At 51.0% G+C, this 24,840-nt stretch overlaps 1 long non-coding RNA gene across 1 annotated transcript in view; it reads right to left on the bottom strand.

The window, feature by feature from the left end:
• The window catches only part of LOC105992351, a 123,705-nt gene extending 106,053 nt beyond the window's left edge, over window positions 1-17,652 (bottom strand). The window contains exon 1 of the long non-coding RNA XR_001175399.1: window positions 17,574-17,652. This is a non-coding gene — a long non-coding RNA (uncharacterized LOC105992351). The remainder of the gene's footprint in view (window positions 1-17,573) is intronic.
• Between the last annotated feature and the right edge of the window lie 7,188 nt (window positions 17,653-24,840).

Raw genomic sequence — 24,840 nt, 5'->3', positions numbered from 1 at the left:
ACAGAGGAACTGGGGAACTCGAGCCCCTGGGCCTGTGACCACATGTCACTGTGGATATTCACCCTCCTCAGCACCCCAAAGGCAATGGGACACGCATTAAAAAATAAACAAACAAGGGAAAACCAGAAGTAGAGCTGTGGCTCCAGTGATAAGGATGCTAGCCTTGAGCAAAACAACTCAGGGGCAACGCTCAGGCCCTGAGTTCAAGCCCCAGGACTACACTAAATGAACAAATTCCCCTTCAGTATCACTGCCTACCATTTAATAGAGGCAAAGAACTGGCTAGATCTCGGTCCCCTGTGCAAATCCACTGAGAAGGAAGGGAGGCCAGGCTGACCCTCACTGCCTTCAGTGTTGCTGTTCCAGGCTGACTAGACAGGTAAGGGCTCGGATTCCATGTATGGTGTGATACTTTATAGGAGACTGCAGTGGAGACTTGTTTTTAGCATGTGCTGGTATTGGGACTTGAACTCAGGGCCTCGCGTTCTCACTTGGCTTTTTCACTCAAGGCTAAGTGCTCTACCACTTGAGCCTCATCTTCACTGCTGGCTTTTGGTGGTTAATTGGGGATAAGAGTCTCACAGTCTTTCCTGTCCAGGCTGGCTTCGAACCACAACCCTAGATGTCAGCCTACTGAGGTACGGGCGCCCCACACTTCAGTGGAGAGTGAATGAATGAAGCAAGTCCTCAGCGTTTGGGCAGAGCATCACACGTGCAACCTACCCTGTTTTAGAGACTCCAGTCTGAGTTCACTTTGTATTCCTCAACACACTCGTGCTGGGCAAGCTAGAAGGGCTGTAGGGGTGGCCGAAGGCGTCTTGCATCCATCGAGCCTCCTGCCAGCCATTCACAGGAAGCCAATGACGCAGGAGCATGGCATGGGAGCTCAGAAGACACCTGGCCCCTTGGCATGGCAGGTCAAAACCATCAACGATTCCTGGCACTGAATAGCTTCAGACCTGCAGAAGGCTAGTTATCAAAGTCCCAGGCATAGCTATAACTTTCTTCCCCTGTCCCCCCCAGTACTGAGGCTTGAACTCAAGGCCTGAGTGCTAGCCCTGACCTATTGCACTCAAGGCTGGCACTCTGATCACTTGAGCCATACCTCCACTTCCATCTTTTTTTTTTCCTGGTGGTCAACTGGAGGTAAGAGTCGTGTGGATTTTCCTACCCAGGCGGGCTTCAAATGGCCATCTTCAGATCTCAGTCTCCTGAGTAGCTAGGATTACAAACCAGGCAAAAAGTAATGGGCAACCGGTTACCGTTATCCTTTTATTCCTACTGACACATGATTCACATAAGGCGAGCGTCCGCCTGGCACATGGTCCCACACCCCTGGAAGCCAGAACCCACCTCTGCCTCGCACAGCCAACAGGTCCGTTTCCTCTCTACCACTGGCCCAAGTCAATTCCAGGGTCACAGGTCCTCCCCGTCCCACAGCCAGGCTTGCCAAAGACAGCCCCAGAGATGAAAGGCAGTTTGCAGTGGGCATGAGGTCTGAGCACAAATGTCAATGCTTTAATCAGGAAAACCCCAAATTACCCACTCTTGGCCACAGTCTTTCATCTGCCGTGGAGCAAGCAGAGGCTGCTTATTAGAAATAATGCTTTGTCCGAGATCTCCCTCGTGGGGTTGATGGGGTGAAGGAGCCCACGCCAATGTCACCCTGCGAGTCACTGGGCTGCCTCACTCTGCAGAGGGGCAGGGCCCTCAGAAACACAGGCCGTGGCCACCGGATGCTGACTAACCGGACAAAGCGCGGAAGCCCAGGCCAGCTGCCACCACGGCATCAGGGCAGCCCGGCCAGCAGGCCCGGTCCCCAGCGCCAGCTGCAGCAGCACCGTGTATGCCTCCCACACACAGCCTGCAGCCCCAGGAAACTGAGGTTTGGGACCACAAACTACATGTGCAGCAGGGTTCACCAGCCCCTCTGTTTCTTGCTCCTTCTTTCTCTCTCTTTCTCTCTTGTTATCCAGGAAAGCTGGTCACTGAAAACTCCGGATCACAGATTACTGTGGCTCAGAGGGGCCTTGGGGTCGCGAACACCATTCTCCTGGAGTTCTTGCAGAAAATAGCCCATGTCTCTTGTGTGTTTGTTTTTTGTTGGTCGTGAGGATTGAACTCTGGGCCTAGGCACTCTCCCTCAGCTCTTCAGCTCAAGGTAGTGCTCTACCACTTGAGCCATAGCACCACTTGCGGCTTTTTCTGCGTATGTGGTGCTGAGGAATCAGCATGCATGCAAGGCAAACACTCTACCACTGAGCCACCTGCCCAGCCCTAGCACTCAGTACATTTGGATTTTTCCTTCTTATTCACATAACTGTCACCCACTTGGGCCTGTAAGCGCATGACCAAAATCTGTTATCATTCTCTCTACATCTTCAGGGCACCAATGGATGGATGGATGGATGGATGGATGGATGGACGGATGGACAGATGGATGGATGGATGGATAGACCAATGATGGATGGATGGATGAATGGTTAAGTGGGTGGGTACATGGATAGATGGAAGAAAGGACAGATGCATGGGTAGAAGAATAAATGAATGAATGAATGTTTGGACAGATGTTTGGATGAGTAGGTGTGTATATGGATGGGTGGATGGATACATTGAGTCACTCTGGAAAAATGTGTGTTTAAGTCCTTTGCTTGCGTGTGTGTGTGTGTGTGTGTGTGTGTGTGTGCACGTGGGCACACACACGTGCATACACACACACCCTAGTACTGAGGCTTGGACACAGGGCCTGGGTACTTTCCCTTAGCTTTTTCACTCAAGTCTGGCACTCAAAGAATTGAGCCACAGCTCAACTGGTCAATGGGAACTAAAAGTCTCACACTTTCCTGCCCAGACTGGCTTCAAATCACAATTCGCAGGTCTTAGCCTCCTAAGTAACTAGGATTACAAACATGAGCTGTGGTGCCCAACTCTGCTCATTTCTTAATGTTCGTTGTCTTTTCAATTATATCCACTGTTGCTTTGGGGCATGGGGAGGTGGAGGCAGGCATTGCCACAAACACACATACGCTCCCTCACATGCATTCATTGGTGGTAACAGGAGCCACAAGAGGCAGAGTGCTGGGAAGGCTGGGACTGGGCCTGAAGAGTGACAGCATTGCAAGTTTGAGGTCCATCTCCCCTCCCAGAGGCTGCTGGAACTATAGAAAAGGGTCCAGGGCCAAGCAAGGAGCCGTGGAGAGGAGAGGTCATGAATGGAGTGCCTGCCTAGGGGACTTCCAGGACAGTAGTCCCATTTCTCCCCAGAACACAGAGGAGGACAGGCGGCGGCAGGAAGGGAGCACAGGTCTGAGAGGCCCCAGGCAGAGGCTGTGATCACCTGGCGCTGGTGTGCACGGCTCACAGGCGACCAGGGCCCCACGAGGGTCAGGCTCTCCATCGGCACACCTTCACCAAAGAGACCTGTCGCGGTCACAAGCGGTCCCCGGGGTGACCTGCCACTGAAGGACTCACCCTGGGCTCAGCACAGCAGGTCAGGCGGGCGCACCTGGCATCCTGGCTTGACGTGTTAGGTGCTGGGGAGAGACATAGTGAAGACGCTGTCCTGACCCTGGGGATGACGTCACACGGAACGGTCCCCAAGGCACCACCTGAGCAAGAACCCGACAGATAGGGAGAGGATGTGGGCTGCGTGAGCCTCCACTTGGCAAGAAACGAGGAGGGGATGGTGCGATGATCTCCTATTTGAGGGGGATTTCAGGACCACCGTTTACAACTTCTCACGAATTCCTAGACACTGGGAGCCTGGCTCTCCTCTCTCTAGCTGGCACTCATCAAATGTGTCTGTAGGCTACCGTGCAATCGCGCTCACACAGGACCAGAGCTACCCTTGTACTGGGCAGAGTGCGCTCCTGCCTGTGCTCAGAAGACACTCGGCTCCTCTTGGGCTAGTTTCCTCCATCTGTAAAATGGGCGTGGGGACAGAGCGAGCATCTTTAAGACGGTTTGCCAGGTAAAGGCTCAGAATGTACCTGACCTGCCCATCATTACATAACTCTCAGCACTCTGTTCAGTACAGATTTCGGCCGTGAGCCAAACACCAGCTGCAAATGCTGAAGGCCACCCAATCCCAGACTTTTAAAACATGTGGCATTCAGAGGCCCTCCCCTCGAAGACATGCAAGGAAGGGCCTGATGGCTCACACAACGGCTCCACCATAAGCCCATCACCTTCCCAGCCCCACGCCCCATCCACCAATGTCCCCCCACCTCCCCCCACACACACTGAGCCACACCCACGCTTTATCCAGGTTGACCAAGCTCTACCAGTCACCCTGCAGCGGGGTTCAGTTGAAACCTAAAGCTGCTCTTCAGTTTCTCCTGGCCTGAGATAAGAGACATCTGAGATCCAAAAGCAAAAAAAAAGCCAGGCCCCACCCCTGGTTGTGAGAGAAAGCCTCAACTCTTCACCCAGCCCCTGAGAAGTAAAGAGACACGGGACGGTGCAGGGGGCAGGTGGGCTATCCAACATGGCTGATGTTTAGCTCTGCTCAGGGTCTGGCCTTCCGCCAGCTCCTCCTCCTCCCCTGGGCCTCCGTTTCCCAGGGAGACACAGGATCCAGGGAGAAAGAAATACAGCCCTCTGCACTGGCCAGCCCATCCCGGGACCTCCAGCTCCCCTCCCCAGAGGCCTCGGGTGCTGGGTGGTTACTCTCAGACCACGGCTGGGTCCTGTGGCACCTTCTCGAAGCCGGCCTGGCTGGTGGCTGTGCCTTGGGGTCTGTGGCCACAGCGATGCAGATCACTGAGACGTCCCTGGGGGCTCAATGAGCTGTAACTGTCACTGGGGTCCAGCAGTCCTCCTGCCAGCCCCCCCAGGACACTGCGTCGTCCGAGCAGGAGAACGGGGAGCTGGGGGTCCACGGGTCCAGCCAGCCCCAGGTCCCAGAACTGACAACCTGGGGGCTTAAGACAAAGCCCTGCTTCTCCCCACCAAGAAGCCAGCAAACAGGCCCCAAGGCAAAGCACAGGAATGGCCCTTCACCCACACTAATGTCAAATCAGGCACCATCTGCCTCCCCAGCCCGTCCATCTGGCAGGTTCAAGCTCAGGAGCCACACTCTGAGGTTAGAACAGCAGTTCAGCAATGTGTAGCTGTGTGACCTGAGACACTATGCATAACCTCTCTGATACACCGTTTTTCTCATTTGTAAAAATGGAGCTAATTAATAGTACTGAATCTCTAGGATTATTACAAGAATGAAATTATCTAACAGATGAAGCCTACTTAGGATTGCCCAGGAGTTAATAAGTACTAGATAAATGTCAGTTATTATTATTTGTTACTAATCTAATTATCACTTCCAGGAAACCATTTAACTGATCTGACTGGTCTGGCTTCCCAACTCACTCACTGAACAGAGATTTACTAACAAAAGGAGATTTTTAAAAATCTAGATGAGAGGATCTAGGTTCAAAGCTCATCGGGACAATTAAATCTGTGAGACTCTTATCTCCAGTTAACAACCAAAAGGCGAGAAATAGTCTGGGTGTCCGTGGCTCACATATATAATTCTAGCTACTCAGGAGGCTGAGATCTGAAGACCAGAGCATGAAGCCATTGGGGCAGGAAAATCCATGAGACTCTGGTCTCCCATTAAGCACCAAAAAGCCCAGAGTGGTGCTGTGGTTCAAGTGGTAGAGTGCTAGCCTTGAGCAAAAAAGCTCAGGCCCTGAGTCCAACCCCAGTAGCCCAAAACCTAAGGTGCCTATTAGAAAAATGTGCACAGGCCCTTTGGGGAGGTGGGAGGTGGAAGAGGTGGAGGAGAGGCATTTGTGAACTAAGTCAGAGCAACAGTGCTGCCAGGGAAGTTACAGGGACTCTGCAAACATTGCAACTGAATTCAACACTTCCATCGGGGGAGACTAAGAGGAGGAGAGGTAGGCAGAGTCTGAAACTCCCCAGCAGAACAGGTCATCAGCTTTTATCTCTAAGACAGAGACCCAGCTCTTTCCCAGTCCCCAAGCAGCAAGTGGCTCTTCCACTGCGCTGGAGTTGCTCCAGTCTGACCAGATTGGACCTCAGGGTCCCACACAAGGATGCTTTTAAGTGGAAGTCTCAGCAACGGTTAGGAAGAAGGCACGCTCCAGGTACTGGAGGCTCACACTTATAATCCTAGTTGTTTGGGAGGCTGAGATTTGAAGCTTGAGGCTAAAAGCCAGCAGAAGAAGACAATTCTGCAAGATGCTTATCTCCAAGGAACCAGCAAAATGCAGGATGAGGAAGTATGGCTCAAATGGATGCATACCAGCTTTGAGCAGATAAAGCTAAGTAAGCAAGAGTGTGAGGCCCTAAGTTCAAATCCTACTACTGGCGTTTGTGCACACACACACACAGACACACACACACACCATGCACGCACACACACACACACACACACACACACACACACACAAGAGGAGAGGGAAAAGGAGAAAGGGAAAAGTAGGAAGAAAGAAGGAATAAGACAAAGATGACAATAGCATTGAAGGATGGATAATGGGAGTAGACATAGAAACAGTTAAGATCTAAAGTTCCAGAAAGCCAAGCATCATGAAAACTTGCAGCCCAGCACCCACTGTGACTCTGTATAGAAGAAATTTGGTTGTGTTTTATGGAGCTGCATCACACATTCACCAACATCCATCACCCCCCACCCAATCAAGGGCAAATTCCAAAAAGATGAGGCAGCCATCAAACTGAGATAGAGAATGCCATGAACAGCACACAGCTCACTATAACTGCAATGGAATTTCCTCCTTAGTCACTGGAAGGCACAGGGCCTCAGATTCAGGCCAGGGAGGGCCCTGGAGCCACGTGAATCAGCCCTTGTTTTCAGCTCCAGGGAACCCAAATCAGGAAGACGCTGGGTGGGGAATGTTCATTTTTTCCCTTTTCCTCAACTCCCACCCTTACCGGACCCTGCCAAGCACCCCTTCCTTACTACCTACAGAATACCACAGAAAACCCAGAATCCACAGGCTGGGGTGAGAGCTCAGAAAACATGAGGAGGCCAGGTTTAACATGAGGAGGCCCTTGGGGGAAAATACCAAGTCTGCATTAGAGTTTTCTGCATTAAACTTCACAACCCAGATCTGCCCATCTGAGGCACTGTGCAAGAAGCCAGGAATCCCTGGAAGGACTGCACGCCTGGCAGTCGGCTCTCTGCTTGCCCGCTCTCCTGTGCCTGCTACGCCCTCTCTGTGTCCCCGAGACAGGCAAATAGAGCTGGGGTATAACTTCCTGCCATCCTCCGGAGTACTGGCTGGCAATGGCTTAGAACTTCCGGAAATCCTGCAGGACGGTGGACTCCTGTCATGTCACTTCCATCTGGCAGGAAGGCTTTGCCTCCTGCAGGGCAGAGGATCCCTGGTTGTCCATCTGTATCCAGAATCTTCTATTTACTGCACTCACTGTGTATTGGCATTCCCGGGTAGGAAGCAGGCAGCCAGGGAGGGTGTACTGGGGAGTCCCCTGGCCCCCCCTCCCCGGGCACCGCCCCAGGAAGAATGGATGCCTTGCATTCTTTAATTCTAAATTAAAGCCCTCAGTGCCTCTGTTTCATCCATGCCGTATGACTGATGATATGGCTTTTCTCTTTTGAACTTGCTGAGAGAATCCTTTCAACCCCAGTTAAGGGTAAGAATCACCTGAGAACCTGGCCATTGATGAGTGTGCTCATGACCTTGACAGGTACAGGGGAACCAGACTCAAGCCTCACACAACACAAACACCAGGAAAACACGGGCTTCTCCAGACAACAGAACAGTGTACGCCCCTCCTGTTCTCACACCCCAGCATCTAGCAGCAAAAGACAGCACACGAAGGAATGAAGGAACCAAGGCCCAAGTCCTTCAAGACCATTTCTCACCCACACATCACACCAACGGGGCACAATCTGCTCAGCCTAAGCCTCAACTTCACCCCATTTTCTCTTGTCTCCTGATGTTTGTTGCTATCTTAACATTTATCATATTCGAGAAGATGCAAAATGCTGGAACTGTCTGGTATGAAATGCACTGTCAACTGGAAACCCCCACGGCCATTTGGAGGATTTATTCTGGTGCTAACTAGAGAGCAGATGAATCGCCAGGAATGGTTTAATTAACTCCACAAATGGCAGCCAGGCCTTCCCCCACTACCTCCCTCCCCCTTCCTCCCTATCTCGCTCAGGCTTTCAAGATTTCCTCAGGTTATCAGTGAGGACAAAGGAATCTACACGAAGAAAAAAAGGCATCCCAAGTAGCCATTAGGGTCTGTCCATGAAGGAAGAGGAGGGAAAAGAAGTCTGGCCAGTCCCATTCCAAAGGCAACCCCAAACTGCCCACGTGACCACCGGCAAGCTACTGACCCTCTCTGAACCACTGTGACATCATCTGAAAGGTGGTGACCACAACACTGACCTGGCATCATTGAAGACTAGGGTTGTGCTGGGGGCTGGGCTACGTGTACCTCATTTAACTCTCAGAATCTTCCCACATAGAGAGATTATTAGGGCTCCAGTTTACAGGTGGGGAGAAAGAGGCCAATAGACATTAATTATATAACGTGCACAGGACCAGAGGCCCATGGCTGCATGTGACAAAGACTGAGACTTCGATGTTGGGTAAACCTAGAGTAAGAGACTTCCTGCACCTCATTTTTTCAGTTGTGAAAGGACAGGTGGATGACTACAGCAACGAAATGAGGTGAAGCCATGTGAAAGACCAGCAAAGAATAAATGCACGAACTCAGTGGAAGCCAGGGAGGAATCCTCAGCACGCTGCCCCACCAAGTCGGCTCTCAACCAGCATTACTTAGACGCACAGGAATCGACCAATGCACAAATGTTATTGGGTTGTGCTGAGAACTGAGACGGAATAAGGTAGGCCTTATTTCCCATGGTGTTGAACAAGACAGGATTCTGCCACCCTGGGGTAGCTCTTTCTGCCCCCAGCTTCAGCCTCCTCACAAGCATAGAATGTCCAGCTCTCAACACTCCTGGTTTGGGGACCGTGGACATGTTAGACCGAACAGCTTTACCCCTTTGCTTCTTTGAGAGCAACCTGGGCACCTCCATCTTGTAGGCTGCCCCCGGCAAGCATGAGCCATGTGATTAAGGAATTTTGTTTGCCTCTCATGATTTCTACGTTGGATTAAACAAAAGAGCTGGGTTGTTGGTGACAAAAGGATGCCACAAATAAGAGGTTCCAGCTCACAGGAAATATAAGCCCTAGAGGAAATCCTCTCCCAAAGACAGGACGACTCTAGATAAAACCTCAGGACACCCTGAAACTAATCAACTCCTAGTAGAGACTCTATAACTCAACACAAAAGTTCAGGTAAGAAGGCTGGGCAGGGGTGTGAGTACAACCCCAGCCCTGCAGCCCCAAAACATGATGTCATCAAGCTACACAGTGAAGTGGCTCCGCTCTGGCCCTGAGGCATCCACCTGTGTTTGTGAGTCTTGGAAAGACAAGGGAAACAAAGTCTTCCTCAAAGACTATAAGAACCTACAAGAACCCAAAGCTAGGCACCATGGCTCATGCCTGAATGCCTAGCTACCCGAGAGGCTAAGACTGAGAGACTCACAGTTGAAGGCTAGCCTGAACAAAAAGTTGCTCCATTTCAACAAAGCTGAGCATGGTAGAGTGCCTGTCATTCCAGCCAACAGGAATAAATAAAAGCAGGAATAGGAGGATTGCAGTCTAAGCTGACCTTGATAGAAACCAAGACTCTATCTTATAAAAGTTAAAAGGGCTGGGGAGTTGACTAAAGTAGTAGAGGACCTTTCCAGCAAGGGGGATGCCCTGAATTCAAACCCCAGTTAACACCAAAGCAAAAGAACCTAAAGGCTTGTGCAGAGATCACCAGGGTTCTGTGAACACTTGGACCACAGGCTGGTCATGGATTTCTAGGGCCAGAGAAGCAGCCCATCTGCCCCTTCCTACCTTCCCCCGTGTGTCCTGTCACCTCTGGCTCTGAAAAGCCAAGCTTAACTTTCCACTCTGCTGTCCTTGCCTAAACGTCCTCAGCCATTTTTGAACAAGGGGCCCTGCATTTCCACTTCCACTGAGGCCTGCACGTTATGTCTCGGACCCTGCCCTCAGGTCAGCAGTCTCCTCTCCCTGCCTCAAATCCAGGAGGTTTAGCATCCACCTCAGAGCTGCTCAAGATGACCGGGCCCTGCCAGTTCAGCTCTTGGCACCTGTGCTCCGAGTCCTCCAACTGCTGAGTGACTAGCGTGGGTGCCCGGCATGTGGAGTCACTGTCAGGAACTAGCCAGCACTTGGGTGTCCAGAGCTCATGAAAGCCAGAGGTAGACACACACCCCAGAATGAGGGGGGAGTGGGGGGAGGCAACACAAACGTTATCATCAATATCTTTTCCTTGAAGCACTGCATCGGCCCCAGGAATGCATCATTTAGGTCTGGGAATTCTGTACAGACAGGCCTGCCCAGCACTTAGACCCACACCTGTCTATCCTCACTTGGGACCAATCTGCACTACAGGTAGCCCATCAGAGCATAATCATCCCCAGTCCCCACTGTCCAATCACAGGGAAGGTCCCGCCTTCTGACACAGCCCCAGCTTCACACTCAGAGCTGAGCTCTGAACTCAAGGGCAGAGCACAGGGCACCATCTCTCAGAATGGCTCCCACAACACAGGGCCCCCTTTCTGACTTCTTATTCAGATCTAGACTTCATGTGATGTAGAGGAAGTGTCCCAAAAATCCATAGAAGGTTCTGGAATCTGAAGAGCCTTTCCAAAAGTTAGTGGAAGGCGGAGGAAACCAGATAGCTCAGAGCATCGACAGAATCACCCCAGCTGTGGCAGAGCCCTGGTGCGGATCATCTTGAATGTGTAGTACGGCGACATCATCTTGTCTTGAGAAAGTGCTGCCCAGCCTGGGAGAAATGGGCTCCTCCCAGGGAACTGGGCTCGGCTCTCACTGGCGGCGAGATGCTCCCTTGGGTCTCCCCAGGGACTGCGCGCAGGCTGGCTCTCAGGCACTTTCTCAGAGGTGACTCATTCGCCTCTCAGCGTGCGTTCCAGGGTCACAAGACCAGTGGCCCAGCACTCCAATGAGAAATGAGGAGCAAGAGCCTCCAGTTCCCAGAATAGCCCGGGCTGACTCCACACTGAGAAACGGCCGCGTCAAGGATCTGATGCTGATGCGCTCCCTCCAGACCTCTCTGGGGACAGCAGAGCTCGCCCCCCTCCCAGGGCCGCCCTGGAGCACGCTAGCCCTGGAGCACGCTAGAGGAGGGACTGCCTGGCCCAGGCCACGTGACGCAGGCTCATTTTCACACATCAGCTTCCCAGAGGATGAGGGCTCAGAGAGGTCAAGTGATCTCTCCAAGGTCATACAGCCCCAAAGCCCCACACTTAACTGAGTCCTGAGTTTTCTAACTTCTCCCCAAGACATTTTTCTATCGGGAAAAGTCTTTTTTTTTTTAATTAGGCACATCCTACTGTTTCCCAAACATGTAGTTAGGGGGTTTCTGAGGACCCTGGGTGAGCAGAAAACTGGGGAGCTTTGTGGCAGGCTGTGTTTACTCACTAATGCCATCGAGCCCCGCTCAACTGTCCACCTCGCAGCTCACACCACTAGCAGCTACTCCAGCTGTTCCACCCCGGGGGCAGAGGAGCAGAGAGCCCCCCTCCCCCGCCAGCAGGGATGGATGGTGCAGACAGATGGAGGGGAAGGCATCCCCACTCAGCAGTGGTCCACCCTAGGAGAGAGGGAGGAGGGAGAAGCTCCTAGCCCTGCCTCAACCCGCCACCACCGCAAAGGACCCGCTTTCCAGCAAGGTGATGGCCACCAGAACCAACTGGGATCCGGGTTCACTGCCAAGGCCACCACACTCCCGTCTAGACACAGCATCACAGCCCAGCTTCAGAAACAGGCCCGGCTCAGGTGACCTGCCTACAGTGACTCCAATCCAGTGTGGTCCACCAGTTAAAGCCACTCTTCTGGTGCCAACCACACTGCGGGCGATACCACCACACCTGGTTTGGTTTGGTTTTCAAGTTTCTCACCTTGTATCTTATACCCTGGCCTCGTTGTGGATGCCTGGAAGTCGTTTCCCTTCTCCCAAGAGAGCCTGCACTGTAGTTCTAGAAGAGGCCCCAACTCGGCCGGCCTGGCCTACACTTCAAGGGGCTGAGGCCACCGCCCTGCCCCACCTAGTGGGAGATCTCCAATGCCGTGGCTCTAAACCTTCAAGGGCCTCCAAACCGCTCAAGGGTGACAAGGGCTTGGGGAAAGGGGCCCAGCAGAGGCCCCCGAGGATCGATCCTGATCCTCCACTGACTTTGGAATTCCACAGGCCAGTGTTTTCTCAAGGCTTCCTCAAGGGGGAAGGAGGGGAGCAGGGGTCCTCGCGCCCACAGGCTCTGGCGGGAGACAGATCTGTGGGGTGCAGCCCCACATGGGGAGTGACTACCATTAGACGGCCAATATTAGACGGCCAGTCCTTGGGTAAGAATGAGAGATTCACAGGTCTTATGATTTGTAGATGAACTGCACGAAGCTCAGAGAGGTTAAGGAAGTTGGACAGGATCACATGACCATAAACCAGCAGAGCTTCAAAACCTGGTTAATTTGGCCCCAAAGACCCCATTTTATCAATAATGGCATATTATCAGACAAAAGGGACAGGACGTCTTTGACATAATCACTCTCTGTAGCAGGACACTGAGTGAACATGCCTAGAGCCCAGGCCTTCCAGCTCAAAAGCCTCTGGAATGAGTGAGACTCTAATCCAGAGACTGAATAGGACACCTTAAGAGGGCCACTGAGATCCCCCAGCTGCCAGTGCAGCACTCCTGCGGAGGTAAATGCGCAGGCTTCTGGGTTTCCTTGCTTGTCAGTTTTTCTCTCTTTCTCTCTCTCTCTCTCTCACACACACACACACACACACACTCCACCACAATGACCGGCCCTAGCATGTGAAGGCTTTCTTCTGTATTTCCTGCAAAAAGCCAATGACATAACCATCCATCTGCTGTTTTATTAGCCTCTCGTATGTAAACACTACCTCTCCCACAGATTTGCAGCAGGGCCTGTGATCAAGAAGTCTCTGTCTTCCAAAGACAAACAGGCTCCCTTCATTGAAACTAAGGACAAACTGTAGTTTATTGGCCCAAGCCCGTTCTTATAAATAAAGTTTTATTGGCTCCTGGCCACTTCCACTCCTTCACATATACTCCTTTACTCCTTTACGTACGGCAGTTTTCCAGATGCTGACGCCAGGTAGGAAAAGTTTGCCAATCCTTAATTTAGGCACAAGTATAACCTACTCTGCATGTTGTGCTAGCTAGGAAGCTGAGAACTATAGTTAACATTGTTTGCATGATTCATCTTCAGTATATTTATTTCTCTCTCTCTCTCTCTCTCTATATATATATATAGATAGATACATATTCACATATACATACATATGTATATATACACACACTGCATAGATATAGATGTATAGACATACACACACACACACACACACACACACACACATACAATTTGAGTGAGTCTCTTTACAAAGCCCAACCTGGCCTTAATCCTCTGGCCTCTGTCTCCTGAGATCTAGGATTACAGTCTACTCACCACACCCAGTTCTTCACCTACATGTTTTGATCTAATTCCACATCTACGTTTAGTTTAACAACAACTATTGTTCCCTCAGTACACATTATATGCCAGATACTGAATTAAGACCTGAAAATGAACTCTTAAATCTCACAATAAGCTCATGGAGGAAACTAATATTATCCACCATTTATTGAGGAGATATGAATGAAAAACAATGAAGAAGCCATCAAGTGACTGCAAAGGGAATGCTTAGTCTGTCCTAATTCAACCTCAGAGAGCAATGCAGGGGCTGATGGGAAAGTCTGGGTGCCCAGTAGATGTAAGAGTTGGCAAGTGAGATTAGCAGCTCCAATCAATTCCAGCAGCACTCTAGAACTATAAGGTATTATCTGCCTTGGAATTCTTCTGGTTTTCTAACTATAGACCAACCTTATACAATCACATCATCAGGAACCTTCCAGACTGAAAGTAAATCACAGTTGATCAAAGGCTCTGCAGACATGAAGCAGGACATACAGCACAAGATCTGGTGGAAGCCAGGTAGCCTCGCTACCACAGAGCTAAGCAAAAATCTGCAACTCTAGCCAGACACTAGTGGTTCACACTTGTAATTCTAGTTACTGAGAATCAGGGCAGAAAAGTCCATGAGACTCTCAGTTCCAGTTAACTAACCAAAAAAAAAAAAAAAAGCCAGAAGTGGAGCTATGGCTCCAAGGGTAGACTGCCAGCTTTGCGCAGTGGCCTAGACGGTGCCCAGGGTCTAAGTTCAAGCCCCAGTCCCGGCACAGAAAGAAAAGGAAAGAAAGAGAGAGAGGAAGGAAGGAAGGAAGGAAGGAAGGAAGGAAGAAAGAAAGGAAGGAAGGAAGGAAGGAAGGAAGGAAGGAAGGAAGGAAGGAAATCTGTCACCAGCTCTTATTAGGAAGGTAAATATGTGGGAGTTGGGGCACAGTGGTTGCGAGCACAGCTTCTGTGCTTTCCACAGGTAACAAACTGCATCAACTTTCTTGAACTCCCTGAGCCTATTTCTTCACAGATGAACCAGAGGCCACACCCTCTTCACTGTAATGAAATACCAGTGAACTCCATCTAAGTGTGTCAACATCAGCTCTCTCTGTCTCTCTCTGTCTCTCTCTCTCTCTCTCTCTCTCTCTCACACACACACACACACACACATCACTGTGCTCACTGGGAGCCCAGGAGAAGGCAGGCGTGCACTCCCATGGAGGACAGGTCCAGGGCCTTAAGCCATCTCTAGAAACAGTACCAGTGGGCGGATGGCAGTAGATGGTGTCGCTAGAAGGGCAGCCGCAGGGCAGCTGCGTGTACTGTCAATCACATCAAGGAAAATGCACCGGAAGTGCATCCTGCCAGGCCTCTGAAGACGGACAGGGGAGGTGAACACAGGCAGACAGGCTTGGAGCTGTAAGCATAAATGCAGGTTGCTTCCTGCAGCCAAGAAGGGGAAACCAAGGATGGCGGCCATGAACCAGTAAGCCTCAGCCTCACCATTACCTACCTGGGGAGTCCCAGGGGAGACAGGATGGGGCTGCTGGTCCTGGCCGCCGGGTCCTGTCGCCTGTTTTTGCAAAACCTGTCATCTCTGTTCTCCTTCCATGCATCCCAGCGAGTCCCTACCAAACAGGGATCCACCCCCAGAGTCCAGAGAGGAGCTCTGCCGAAGTCAGAGGGCTTTGGGGAGAAGCTGACTCTCTCCACTCCAGATGCTGCGGTCTGTGGCTTTGGGATTGGGCAAAACTATGTACCCTGGGGTCTCTCACTTTACCTCTCTGTGCTCCACTTACTCCGGCAATAAAACAAATGACAAACACTCTTGTCTACCCCACAGCGCTGCTTGGAGGTTTGGCTGGGGCAATGCTGGCCACATACCCTCACAGAGCTTGGCTTAATAAACAGCCATTATTGCTACATCTGTAGACACAGCAGGCAACTTCCGGCCCACCGCTGGCTGGACGCTCTTATGTCTAGCCATAACATTGTGTGTCTTCGGGTACCCCAGGGTACTACCAGTCACCTCCTAAGATTGGGAAAAGAGAGCCCAGATCTTTGCAAGGGGGTTGCTCCTGGGAGCAAGAGATAAAAGGAAAGGGGCAGAAGGCACGAATGGGTAGAGGAGCCTGGTGGAGAGAGGGAAGGAGAGATTGCTGGACAATGAGCCCCTGAGCTCTGTTCTCCATGTTGATCCTCCTCCATCCTCAGCCCAGCCCTAATGTCGGCCTCCTGGACTCTAGGAGGGGGACCTCTAAACGCTGTCACTTCTAAAACAGTGAGCAGCCACAGAGAAGTTCTCAATGTGCATATTGTTCTGAAGACTTGGAAAGAAAAATCTCCACCCTCAGTTGCTCAGGACAAAAACATGAGGCAGAATTTGCTTCCTGCTCTGCTTTCTCCAGAACCTCAATGTTCTTAGCAATAACGTGGGCATACCACCACTCCACAGAAAGGGCTGCTGAACTAAACTAGAAGATGCTCAAAAAAGAGAGTGCTTGGTTCTCTCTGACCTTTTGCTGTTCCGGAGACTGAACCCAGGGCTGCATCAACTGCCAGTCAAGCACTCTATCACGTAAGCCACACTCAGCCCTTTTGTTGGGATTTGGCTTCTGAGATAAGCTCTCGCTAATGCTGCCCAAGCTAGCCTTGGACTCATGGTTTTCCTGCCTCTGCCTCCCGAGTAGCTGGGGTTAGGGGCAGTATGCACCACCACTGCCCAGCTCTTAGACCTTTTCAGGAAAATGGAAAGAAAATGACAAAGAGCCAGCATTTCATCGGGCCAACTCAAATACGCCTAACAAAGTGTCTGCTAGGTGCCCGGCCTGTGGGCACACAGCATGGCCTCAGATGACGTGCCAGCCGTGGGAGACCCAATGAACTCCACTCCACTTCCTCACAAGTGAATAGGAAGGTGTAACACATCGGGAAGCTGTGGAACAGCAGCACTACGCCCAGAGAACTCTGCACAGGGAGGTCAGGAAGGCTTGTCTGAGAAGGGCCAACAACATGGTAGAAATAGGAACTCAACCATCGTCAGACCAAGGCCCCATCCCAGATCAATCATGGTGTGACCTGACAGTGCCTCTGATTGTTAGCACTCTCCTGCTTGAAGCCAGGCCCTAAGACAAACATGTCACAGAGGTCCAGTCCCTCTGATCAAGTCCAGCCCAGAGGCCAGCTCGGAGCCTCTCTTGCTGGTCAGCTACACAGGGCTCTGTTTTGCCCCTGCCTACTGCCAACCTCCCACTCTGCTTTTCTCTAGGATGCCAAGGACAGTGACCTTTCACCCGCTGCCTACGCTGACCAGCAGCATCCAGTGCAAAGTCTCACACTGCCTACCTGATTCTACCGAGAAAAGCTATCCAGGGCCAGGCAATGAATGTGCTGTCCCTTCCACAGACCTGCCTTCAGCCAGCACTCTCCTGACCAAGTGCCGAAAGCCCGCCCCTCACACACACACACACCTTGTCTACTCTGTGACCCTCAGCACCACCGCCCCTGGAAGGTGGCAGGGTGCTGAGCTCACCCCCGCTGAGGAGAGGCATGAAAGCAACCTGGCCTTTGCTTCCTAGAGAAATTCAGACCCAGGACAGCCATCTGCTGACACACACCTGTCACAGTACTGATCACGTGGTTCTAAGCACAGAGCTGAAGATTTACACCTCTGTGACTACCTTTCCTACAGAGCTACCAGGGTCTGAATTCATCCTCCACAATGCCTTCATTCGCCCTCTCTACACCCTGAAAGCCTGTGACAGGCACCTGTGATGTCTTAGGCGTGACAGGCTCCCCTGGGCCTACGCCTACATTCCACCTCAGCTCATGACAGCAAGAGAACAGTTGAATTTCCACCTGTCTTCCTCTGCTCCCCATCTTATGCCAGACCCAATACCACAAACCTTCAACCCACAGCCAGGCTGCCCTGGCATGAATCCCACCGTACTCTGGGCAGAACACCCAAGAGATGCTTTAAAGGAGAAAGACAGGACTTACATTTCAAAGGGAGCCGTCAGAGAGCGGACCCAACACTCCTGTCCCCATCAGGTACAGAGATCCAGTCCTCACAGCAGCCGTGGTTCTCATCCGCCTGGAACAATCGACACAGCATGGGGTCAGGTGCTTAACACCAGCCATAGTACCCAGAATCCCACGGTGGCGGGGGTTGTGACTCCAGGGCAGCCATCTTCCAGCATTAGTTCTCACTATAAATCCATGGGCTGAGAAAATTCCAGATTATCTTTTATCTTTTTCTCTTGCTCTGGTCAAAGATTAGGCCTGGACAGGAAAGAAGGAACAACGGTCAGGTCACACTCACACATCCCAAGCAGCAGTGAGTCATCCTTCCCTCCAGACAGTAATGTTCAGGAAAGAAGCCTGTAACTCCCGGGATGCTGGCACCCAGGGCAGGTGCAAGGGAGCCCAGTGAGCTGCTCCCGGAGCAGAGCACCTCCCCGACAGATCTTCCACCAGGGCGCCTCAGAGCCGCCAGGGAGGCAAGGCAACAAGGCGGCGAGAGGAGAAGGGGTACAGAGCCAGAGAGTTAGGTGGCTGGCCTGGAAGTCCGCCTTGGCATCGGCCCAGCTCCCCCGCTGTGCTGAGAGGGGCCCTACAGGAGTTTAAAGTCAGCTGGTCGGAAGTCATTCTTTGTTTTGTTTCTTTTATAAAGAGAACCACAAAACCCTGGCTTGGCTCCAGGCCCAGCCCTGCACTGGGAGGGAAGCCGGGGGCCTCTTTCCCATTCGCTCATTCACACTCATTCAGCAGTTCCCAGCTGGCCACTACAAGGTACCAAGTACTCTTCCAGCTACAGGTGATGTCTTTATGTCCCCAACCCAGTCCCAGAGGTAAGCGAAGAATAGATCTCAGCTGGGCATCCTTGACTCATGGCCCCTGTGACCTACATAATCAAGAGGTTGATATCTAAGCACTACAGTTCGAATCTGGCCCAGCCAGAAAAATCCGAGACTTAGCTCCAATTAACCAACAGAAAGCTAGAAGTGGTGGTATAACTCAAGTGGTAGAGCACCAGCCTTGAGTGAAAAAGCCAAGTGAGAAAGTGAGGCCCATCCAATACTAAGATGGACACACACACACACACACACACACACACACACACACACACACACACACACACACACCGCTCCACAGTCTCTAGGGCTTAAGGCCCAGCTTTCCCAAGCCACCCAATGAAAGCACTAACCACCCTTCAAGGCAGTATCTGTCACTGGCCTCTCCATCCTACAAAAGAAGAAGTGCATCTGGTAGTTAAAACAAGATTCCAAATTAGCCTACCTAATTACTAGTATTACTATTGTGTACACTCTACTGTGTGGGTTTTTTTATTTTGTTTGGGGGGATTGTTGGTTGTTTTAGATTGGGTGGATTTGGGGGTGGGGTTGTTTGTTTCTTGAGATAGGTCTTGCTGTGGATAGCAACATGGCCTCTAACTTCCACCCTCAGGCCTCAGCCTCCTGGGTGGTAGGACTACTACAAGCATAGACAACTACAGTGGTCTTGGCAATCTGTTTTTAACCCTCAGTATCCTCATCTGTGACATGAACATAAACAGCATCTACCATTTCATAGTTCCACTGCCAGGTTGTGCTATGTTCTCAATATTTGCATGCCCTTAACATGCTTGTGTTGAAATTCGAGCCCCCATGGTATTGGGCATCAGGAGGAGGGGCGTCTGAGGTGTAATTAGGCCATGAAAGTCGAGCCCTCAAACAAGCTTCCTGTCCTTCTAAAAGGGATCCAAAGGACCTTCTTTGTCTCTGCCACCGCTTGAGGACACAGCAGGAAGACATCACCTATGAACCAGAGATGGGCAAATCTGTGTGGTCTCTTGTCTTCGACTTCCAGCCTCCAGAACCGTGAGAAATATGTCTCTTGTTTAACGCTACCAAAGAGTGCATGATAGCCACCCACGTGGAAAAGTTGACATGAAATAATCAACATCCATCAAGTGGCAGGTAGTGGGCACACCTTAAGAACTGTCCCCATCTCTTCAAATAGGAGAAGCCACCCTGCACTGCTCCTGCGAGCTCCTCTTCACTCTCACCTCCTAAAGGAGCTGTGCCTGGCACAGGGCAGCAGCGAGAGAGAGAGAGAGAGAGAGAGGCAGCATCACTCACATCAGGACTGGCACCTGGTCAGCCAGGAGGAGCAGCTTACAGCAGGAAGCAGAGCTGTGATTTATGGATTTATGGTGTGGCTCAGTTAATAGCACAGAAGAGAATGGGGGAAACACACTGTTAAATATTTACTGAGGCCCAAGGCAAGTCTGAAGCAGCGTTTATTTTGTCGGAGTTGGATCCATTAACGTTCTGCCACCTGAGGGAGAGTAATTGCATGGTCTCCTGCATGTGACTGCTGCCCGCACAGCCCCACACCTGAGGCGCAGAGGAGATGCTGCACCTCGCTTGCTCTCACCTGCAAAGTGGCACCACGCAGAGCATGTTGACCTGGGACTCTGGGTATCATCACACCTAAACACAGCTCTTGCACAGAGCATTTTCTATGTGTGGCTTTCTTGCTGGGGAAACCTTTCTTTAGTGTTAGGCTCTCTGGGGAATTGTTTGGCTAAAATTTAAAAAAAAAAAAAAAAGATGGCCAATGCCTTGAAAGCAGAGTTCATACATGCTTTCCACAAGCACATGTGAACTGTCTAAAGAACTACTCAGTACCCAGCACTCCATAGGAACCGGGTAGTACTGTAGACTTCCCAGCTCCCCAAGTCAGACTGTGCACACAGGCGCTTACAGACACTGCCCAGGCTTACCAAGACCTTCGGGGGTAGATTTCCACACAGCCTTCTGTATGGAAGGTCCCATCTTGGGAAGGGGACCTCAGTCTTCTGAGAAGCCCGTGGGCCTTGTTACAAAGCAGGCCTGGTCTACTGGATCTACTCCACTGCCATTCCTGAGGGTCAAGCATTCAGGGAAAACGTCTCTCTTTGGGGGCTGGGAAGGTGGCTCAGTGGTAGAGGACTTGCCTTGCATGCATGAAGCCCTGGGTTCGATTCCTCAGCACCATGTTAGCAGAAAAAGCCAGAAGTGGCGCTGTGGCTCAAGTGGTAGACCGCTAGCCTTGAGCTGAAGAGCTGAGGGACAGCACCCAGGCCCAGAGTTCAAGCCCCATGACCGACAAAAAAAAGTCTCTTTTCCCAGCATGAGGCCTCAGAGACAAAAGGAGGCTTAGGTAGAGTAGATGAAAGACATCAGGCCCTCTGATTGGGCACAAGACGATGACAACAGATACAACTCTAACATTTGGGGTCTCCAGTCACCCCTGGAAGCAGTCCCCCCCCCCCCGAGGGTGTCCAGTCCAAAAGTCACCAACCTGGAAGTAGCAGAAATCCCTTTGTCTGAAGGAGAGGAATTCACTCTACATTATGGAAACTAAGAGCATTTGAGAGATTAAAGGAAATGGAAAAGAAAAGGCAAATAAAAGACTTGCCATATCTGGCGTGGTGTCGGCATCCTCAAGCGCCTGACTGTGCTGCTTTCCAAGTGGAGAAACGAAAGGACAGCTCCGACAGCTAATAAATACACACCAAGTAAGGGGCAACTCACCATCAGAAGAGGAAAGCAGTCTGAACCTCAGGGAGGGAAGAGAGAGAAAGGGACGGAAAAAGGGAGAAAGGGGAGGACAGAGGGACTGAACTCCAACTTTGTCTAATAAGTAGATGACTTGTAATCACCAAAGAAAAACAGCCCCAGCCTCAAAGGTAGGGAAAGGAGAGAAGGAGAGAAGGAGAGGGGAGAGGAGAAAGAGAGGAAGGGCAAGACTCCAACATAATCCGCTCTCTGGCCATGGTCCGGGGTAGTTTGCTTAGCTCTCAGAGTCACAACTTAGAAGAGAGAGCTGGCGAAGCAGAGGATGGGTGAGTGCAACTTTCCCCACTTCCAACTTCCTACCATCACAGACTAAGTCGGCAAAAGTTCTGAGACCCAACCCTGTCATCTCAAGTTCTCCCAGCCATCGGACAATATGAACAACTACCACGCCACTTCTCACCGGTACCTCCCTCCCACTGCTGGAAACGGAGACCGCAGCCTCTGGAACCCAAAGAGATGCTCACTGAGTGAAACAGGCAAAACCCAGCCACGCCCACAGCTGGGGCTGACACCCGAAGGCCCAGTGGGGGAACCCCAGGGAACTAGACCTGGCAGTCAGTTCCCTGCAGCCAAGAGGGGACCTGCAGGGACACGGAGGAAGGAAGGGTTGCTACATGTTAAGGAAGACAAGGACCTTCCTTCAGGGAGATCCTGGTCACAGGCTACCTAACTGCCTCACTTGTCTCAAAAGGCTCGACAATCACACCCCCAGGTGACTCCCTCCGCTCACATTTACACACTAGTTTGTAGAACAGAGAGAGGCCTTGCACAGAAAAGAGCTTATTAGCACAGCTCCATCTCCTCAAACCCCTGTCAGGCATGCACCGGTGTCAGGTGACAGAATGGTAACACCAGCCACACAGGTGAGGAGCAGGTGACCCAGGACTGAGGATGTGGCAGCCAAACTCTTGTTTCCCATTTCAGTTCTTTAAGACTTTGTTCAACTCCAAGAGTGAACTTCTATGCATTCTGCAAAGCCCGTCTCTTCCAGGTGACCCATCTGCTCATCATCCCTCTGACTGCATCCACATTGTGTCTCTTCCCAGTGCTCCCAAGGCCTGGTGATGTCATGGGATTTTTGTGTGTGCCTATGCCAGCACTGGGGCTTGTACTCAAGCTCTCGCTCCTGATGAGCTCTTTTGCTCAAAGATGGTACTCTACCATTTGAACCACACCTCCACTTCTAGCATTGTGCTGGTTAATTGGAGATAAGCATCTCATGGACTTTCTGCCCAACCTGGCTTGGAACCACGATCTTAAGATCTCAACCTCCTGAATAGCTAAGATTGCAGATGTGAGCCACCGGCCCGAAGCTCATGTCAGAATCACCTGTATGTCATCTCTGGGCATCTGCAAAGAAGAGCTGATAGCGGGGGCTGGGAAGGTGGCTCAGTGGTAGAGCACTTGCCTTGCATGCCTGAGGCCCTGGGTTCGATTCCTCAGCACCACATAAGCAAAAAGAAAAAAAGCCGGAAGTGGCACTGTGGCTCAAGTGGTAGAGGGCTAGCCTTGAGCTGAAGAGCTGAGGGACAGTGCCCAGGCCCAGAGTTCAAGCCCCACGACCGACAAAAAATAAAAATAAAAAAAAAGAAGAAGAAAAAGAAGGAGGAGGAGGAGGAGCTGCTGACATTGGTCTGAGCCTATTGGAGCCTCCTCTGAAAGTCTCAAAAGGATGGACCCCAAGGCCAGAGGCAGGCAGGTTCAAGGCTTCAGATACCATGGGTGCTGCAGGCACCTCTCAAAAAAGTGAGGTCAGGCTAGGATCCCAAGGCCAGGCCTTCTAACTCTGTCTCAGCCTCCATCAGATCAGAATGGCATGGGGAAAGGCCATGTCAACTTTCTACTTGTCTGTGGTGCTGGAACTCATTTTTAATGGGCATATCTTCTGAAGACCATCAGCAAAGAAACTACAGATGTCAGACTCAATTTTGTTACCACATTAGCATCTGGCACTAGAATATGCAGACATTTTCTAAATGTGAGAACAGTCACTGGTTATCAATCACAAAAAAAAAAAAAAAACTCAAGAAGCCAGACACTCACTCATGGGTAGCTCATGCCTATAGTCCTAGCTACTCCAGGAGGCTAAGATCTGAGGATCATGGTTTGAATCCAGCCCGGGTAAAGAAACTTGTGGGGCATATCTCCAACTTACCAGCGAAACAGCTGGTAGAGCATCAGCCTTGAGCTAGGAAAAAAGGTGAGGGCCTGTGTTCAAGCCAGCAAAACGAACACAAACCACCAAGAACTCTATCCTAATTGTGTCCCTTTATAATGGGTGTCCTACCCACATCCTGCTGCCTTCTTGATCCTAACAGGCTCAACCTAAGGACAGGTGAGAGACAGGGTCAAAAACACAGATCTCCCCAAGTGGTGGTCTTCCTGGCATTCATACCTCAACGTAACCGACCTCTGCGTGTGTAGGATGGAAAGGAGATGTGGGGAGCAATCTCAGAGGCCAGCCTGGAAAGCAAGACTGCTGTTAGAATAGAAAGAACTTGTACATATTCCCTCCCCACGCAGGACCTGGACCAGAAAGGCCCAAAAGACCCAAAGCAGGAATGGTATATATGTGGCGGAGCCCTGTTCTCCCTAATATCTGTCTGTCTGATCAGAAACGTTTTCATATTGCTATGAATTAACTGTCATGTGTTGAAATTTTTACCCCCAAATACGTGCGTGAATAGTGTTTGGAGGTGAGGCCCTGGAGAGGTAATTAGATGAGCTCATGAGGGTGCGGCCTCCATTACTGGTGGGGCTGTCATTACTGACTTTATAAGAGCAAGAAGAGAGATCAAGCTTGCAGGCTTGCTGACTTGCCCTGGGGTACCTTCTGCCATATTGGGGTCCAGCAGGAAGACCCTCATAGGTGCACAGCAGATTCCTGTGCTGTGTTCTTGGCCCCCCATAACTAAACTCTTTGGCAAACAATGAAAAAAATAGGAGTTATCACTGTCAGGGTATGTGCTAGAAATGCACACACATCATCCTGACCCAGACAGAGGGGTCATCCTCATGACTCACACAACTCTGCACTTTACAAGCAAGGCCTCCCAGCTCTGGAGACCTGTGTTTCACCATCTGCCCACAATCCTACAGCGAGTAAGTGGTAAGAGGAGTTTCCGGTGGCCAAGAGAGGATGCCTGTCTAGACATTTTAGATTTCCCAGAGCACCGGAGGGAATAGCCAATGAAACCACCAGTTCCCCAGCATATACCATCTTTCCTTCAAGCAGCAAGTATTTATAGAGTGGTTCGTGCATAAAGGTGGGGAGCTTGGTTCTGTGTTGGTTGCTGCCTGTCCTTCTAGTTGCTAAAAACAGGGAACCTTATACAATGCATTCCTTCACAATTCAGAGGTTGGAAGTTCAAAGTCACCCAGAAATTCCTGTTGTTCTCCCTGGAGACTCTTAAGTGGGAATCCTTCCTCTTCTTCCTAGCTCCCAGTGACTCTCGTTAGCAATCCCTGGCTTCTGGCTGCACTGCTCCTATTTCATCCCACCTTGTCACCTGGCCTTTTCCCTATGTCTCTGTCTTATGTCCTGGTTCTTTGTGATGTCTCAGTCTAGCAACAGTCACTTAACTTACCTTCATCCAGTGTGGCCTTAAGTAATTTATATGCGCAAAGACCCTGAGTCCAAT

This window comes from Dipodomys ordii, unplaced genomic scaffold, assembly GCF_000151885.1.
Source record: "Dipodomys ordii isolate 6190 unplaced genomic scaffold, Dord_2.0 Scaffold82, whole genome shotgun sequence".
Classification (NCBI taxonomy): domain Eukaryota; kingdom Metazoa; phylum Chordata; class Mammalia; order Rodentia; family Heteromyidae; genus Dipodomys; species Dipodomys ordii.
The sequence above is the reverse complement of the archived record's forward strand: the minus strand, read 5'-3'. Positions and strand labels throughout refer to the sequence as shown.